Here is a 5,332-nt window from a genome sequence, read left to right on the forward strand (position 1 = left end):
TTTCTTCGGGCAGTTTGCTGGAGTCACCCGTTTATCTTCCCTGTCCCAGTTCTCACTGGGACCTGCCGCTTTTCCTCCCTATTAAACTTTTTTTATGGTAGATTGTACTCGCAGTGTCTCCTCGCCGCCATGTTGCTCCGCCCCCTCGTAGTTTTACTTTTAAATGCGTGTTTGACAATGGTAGAAACTAGCCATAAACAAATAAGGAGAATCTAGCAGGAATCAGCTAAGGAGATACCTGACTTTTCAGGAATCTGCCCTATGTCTGGACCTTTGTCAGACTGTTTGGGGGAAAAGGATGTCCTAAAGCTATTTCCATACAGGCTTGTGGACTCCACCCCCCACTCCAAATCCCATCATCACCAAAGGGAAGGTGGCTGGTACCTGAGGGTGGGGTTAAGCAGCCAGGTTGATATAAAGCCAGACATGTGGGCTTTGGAGGAAATCCCCCATTTTTGGCGCTTGGCCAGCTGGCAGCATCCAGCCAGCTCTGAGAGTACCTTTGGGTTTCCAGGTTGGCGGATCGGGTAGGACACATTAAAGACTTTATTTCCCTATTTTCTCCCTGACTTGTACATTTCCTTATTTCCTTTTCCCTTGTAAATAAACCTTTTATTAACCTTTTGTGTATGCCTGTAGTGGAGTATTAATAAGTCCCTTTTAAGCACGCGGGTGAGGACCCACAGCCAGTTAACCCATTTTATATTGGGGCTGCTCTATAACAAGATGACATGAGTAGCATTGTAACAAGGTGGTCCCCAGGAAAGGGGGAGGTTCCCTGCCCCACCCAAGGGAGGGTGGAGCTGAGCAGGGAGAGAAGAAGCTGCAGAGGAGACTGAGGAAGGAAGGAAGCAGGATGGAGCCAGAAGGAGACCTGGAGGAGGTGCATAGAGCCTAGAGACACGTGAAGAAACTGTGCTTGTCTTTTGGTCATGGACTGGGTGACACAGATGTGGGTGAGACCCGTGGGGAGGTGACAATGGCAGCTTTTATCTTGATGTTGATTTTGCTCTTTTCCTTCTGGGCTTGTCTGGTTGTTTCTGATGCTTTTCTGTGGGTCCCCACTGGAAGATGCTTTAGACTTGTGGCAGGCTTTGGGGCCTTGCTCTGGGTCAATCCCATTTGGATGGAGTTTTACCCACGAGGAGACGGGTAACTTTGGGTGCTTAATTTAGAAACTAGATTCTTTGCCTTTCCTGTATTGTTTCCTAATTGTATTAAACTTCCTTCCCATTAAAGTCTCATGTTTTGTGTTAATGCGGTGGATGGCAGAACCCCATTTAGAGCAGGCAGGTTTTGGGGGGATTTCGGTTGCCCCTCTCCCTCCCCTATAACAGCATGGCTCCCCATAATTCCCCTTTTTTGTTTTTGGCTAGAAGTTGTAACACTTTTAATTCGATGTGGGTTTGTTTGATGGCTCTGCTGAGGAGTCAGACGATGACTGGAAGCAGAAACAAAACAGAAAGAATAATTAGTAGTGATATGCCAAGGTTGATAAGAGATGGGGACTGTTGTGCCCAACGTCGACCAGTGCAGCCCCCAAGGACACAGACAGCCGATGCAAGAACACAAAGGAGTTTATTACTGGCTCAAGTCCGGGCTCACGACACGCACCGATGCAACAGCAGAGGTCAAGAGCCCCGAACAGAGGAAGCAGGGGTCTATTATAGGGTCACGAGTGGCGCAAATTTTGAAAGAAGCTGGCAATTACTCATTGGCTACTACAAAGGCATTTTGGTACACACGGTTATAGTTTCAAACTGATTGGACAGTTAGTGATGCTGTCCCATTTATGGACAGGACTGCCCTCATTGGCGGCTGGGGTGGTCTGCTTTTTTGTCACCAAGTGGAATGAGGGTTGTGACTATTGAAACTATCTCCGGAATGCGGCTGTACAAGGACTAACATATCAAGGTAGAGGATATACAAAATGGCGAAAATTTGGCTAAGCTTGGTTCCACAGAACCAAGTGGCTTTGGTTGTAAAATGTTGTAAAGAGGCCAGAAATGAGTCTGCAACCTCAGAAGGAGTCGAAGAGGGAATGTAAGCTAAACTAATTGCCTTAATTGAATCCTGAAGGGAACCTAAATCAAAAGAAACATTATTATTATCCCAAACACCTAAAAAGTGGTGTTTTACATTATCCCAAGGAATGGAGGAGGAGTTGTAAGGGTGTGGAGTCACACAAATCCATCTATATTCAGAGTGGGACCTAGTGGTTAAGTGAGTTTTGATATGCTGAATTTGATTACCAATATATAGGAGTGTCTCCTCTAAAACATTAAAGTGATCCTCAAATTTTTTATCAATGTGTTCTTGAAGAACAAGGGCATGAGATATATTACGAGATAAATTATCAACATGAGAGGCTGTGTGAACTTGCTGAACTAAAGCAGTAGTGGAGATGGCAAAGGAGCTAATAACAGTGATGAGAGCAGTAATACCTAAAATTAATGCAGCAACAAACCTTTTTGGGTGACTTAAGCCTTGTTTGACCAATTGTATAGCATTCATACCTGAATCATCATACCAGGTCTTAATTAAATTTACAGGAAGGACAACATAAGGACGTTGATGAACAATATCGAAGGTGGAGGGGCCAATGGTAGGGTCAATATAATTAGTTAAAATACAGTACAATTGACATGGAAAGCTTGTCCAGTAGATCAAATATGCAAAACACCCCTGCCCTGAATAAGGAGAGCATGGGGAGGGCTCACACAGGTAGTAATGAGAGAGAGATTGTTGATACCTCTGGGTCTTTGAAAAAATACTTTGGTGGCTGCAAGCAATTTGAATAGCTCAGGATACATATGAATGCCTTTGACCGTCTTAACAAAGAAGGTGGGTGTGATCCAACCTCCTGGATACCATATAGTAATTATTTCAGGAGGAGGAATAAAACTATCAGACCAATTATAGAAGGTTGAGCGGTGAAAAATTGTTCAGTAGGGAATTTACCAGAATCAGGTGTAGCGCCACAAACAGAAAAATCATAAACAGTCATATCGGTAAAAACTGAAGACCTGCAGGAGGAAACATACATTTATGCCAGGGTGGGAATCCCTGGGAACGATCAATTTTTTCCCAGGGAGTATTTTGGGAAGAGATTGAAAAGGAGCATCCAGGTAAGCTGAATGGGGCAGGAGCACTAACAACAGGGTCTTGATAGTCAGTTTGTCCAATAAGCATGATTTTAAGTATCCAAAGATCTCTGCAATGAGTTTCAGGATTCCGAGAGTCAGTCACGAAACTTCGATAGTTGAGGGGAAGACAAACATCTGGGAGATAAGTAACATTAGAACTAAAACACATGGGAGCAGAGGTTAATCTACCATGAAAAGAAAAATTATGATTGGACTTATGAATAATAAATGAATTTGAGTTTCCTCCCAAAAGATCAGTGTAATTAGTGAAAATGCGAAATGAAGGAAAACCCCAAGGTGTGGGCTGCAAAATTGGAGGATCAGTGATAAATGCCCAATATTGGGATGCAGAAGCAGACATCACTTGGCATGAGATAATTTCTATCATAGCCAGGAGCAAGTTTTCAGGGGTCATAGCAAGATGTTGTCTTTCCAGGCTAAGGTGAGCTTGATAGGTGAGAGATTTAAGCTGTCCCCATGTAGGAGGGAGACTGTGACTGGTCGATGAAATTGCAGAAGGAGGCTGGTTGTCTTGGAGTGGAGGTGATGGAGTCGGAGATGGAGACCAGCTATCTCCCTGTTCATTGAGACACAGTTGCCACATAGGAGGCACCAGAACATTAGATGAAGGCTGTGGAGGGGGTTTTCGTTTGGGGTGAGAGGGTGGTGTGGTCGTGTTGGACATGGTGCTGGATGAGTCTGTCAGGAATCCAAATTGGGGCATCAGAGTCCTGTGGAAAGACACCAGCATAGCCTCGCCCGCAAGTTAACAGCACATCGGGTCCCTTCCAGAAACCCGTCAATAAATCCTTCCACATAACCAGTGCCTTTGGGTGAGAATTGTCAGGATTCCAATGTTTAATGGCTGGAGAAACATCTTGAGAATCGCAGTTCAGGTAATTAATAACAAACAGAGCATGGTTTAAAACATGATGTGCTGAGCTATATTTATATTCAGAATGCTGTAATTTGAAAATTTGGGCTTTTAAAGTTTGGTGGGCTCTTTCAACTATAGCTTGTCCTTGAGAATTATAAGGGATCCCCGTAGTATAGAAATTTTAAATGAGGTACAAATTTTTTAAAGACAGCTGAAGTATATGCAGGGGCATTGTCTGTTTTAACAGCCTTAGGTTTCACTGCATAGGCAAAGCAAAGCATTAAATGCTGAGACACATCCTTACAGGCTTCTCCTGTTCTAGCTGTAGCCATAATTAAATGGGAAAAAGTATCCACAGTCACATGAACAAAACTGAGTTTTCCAAAGCTGGGAACATGAGTAACATCCATTTGCCACAAGTCATTTGGCCTGAGGCCCCAGGGGGTTTACTCCCATAGGCAAGGAATTCTGAGTAGTGGGGCAGATGGAACATTTCCGAACAATGTCCCTAGCAGCCTCACGAGTTATATGAAATTGCCACTGTAAAGAGGCTGCATTCTGATGATGTAAGGCATGATCAGCAATAGCTTCTTGTACCGTGAACACAGTGTCTTTAGTCAATGCATCAGCCAAATCATTTCCTGCAGTTAAAGGCCAAGGTAATTTAGAATGTCCTCGAATGTGGCCTACATAAGCCTTGCAAAATCTACTTCTTATCAGGGTTTGTAGCTCTCGTAAACCAGGAGCAATGGTGGTTTTATTATCAGCAATGATAGCAATGATAGCAATATCAGGAAATAGACTGACCACATATTGGGAATCAGTAAAAAGATTAAAAGGCTGTTTATGCAAGATTTTAAAAACCTCTATAACAGCTATGAGTTCAGCGTTTTGCGCTGATGTTTCCGATGTTTGAATGACCTTCTGTTGGTCATTGATAATATAAACAGCCTTTCCATGAGATGACCCATCTGTAAACACAAGGGCAGCTGGCTGTGGTAATGGCGTAGTGCTAACAATTTTTGGAAAAATGAAAGTCTGCTCCCTTAAGAATTGAAGCAATGGGTCAGCAGGTAAATGATATTTTTATTTCTCAGCAAAAGACTGGATAGCAATCTGCCAATCATCACTGAGCTGTAGCAAGGTATCAAGCTGGTCCTTTTTATATGGGATAATGAGAGAATGAAACTCTCACCCAAAGAGCTCCACACTCCGCGTTCTACCCTTAATTATTGAAAGGGCAACGAGAGTAGCATAAGCACTGATAACATTTTTGCAGTCACTGGAAGGTGAATCCATTCCAAAGGAC

Source organism: Talpa occidentalis, unplaced genomic scaffold, assembly GCF_014898055.3.
Source record: "Talpa occidentalis isolate TD23 unplaced genomic scaffold, MPIMG_talOcc4v2.1 talOcc4.2, whole genome shotgun sequence".
NCBI classification, from domain to species: Eukaryota; Metazoa; Chordata; class Mammalia; order Eulipotyphla; family Talpidae; genus Talpa; species Talpa occidentalis.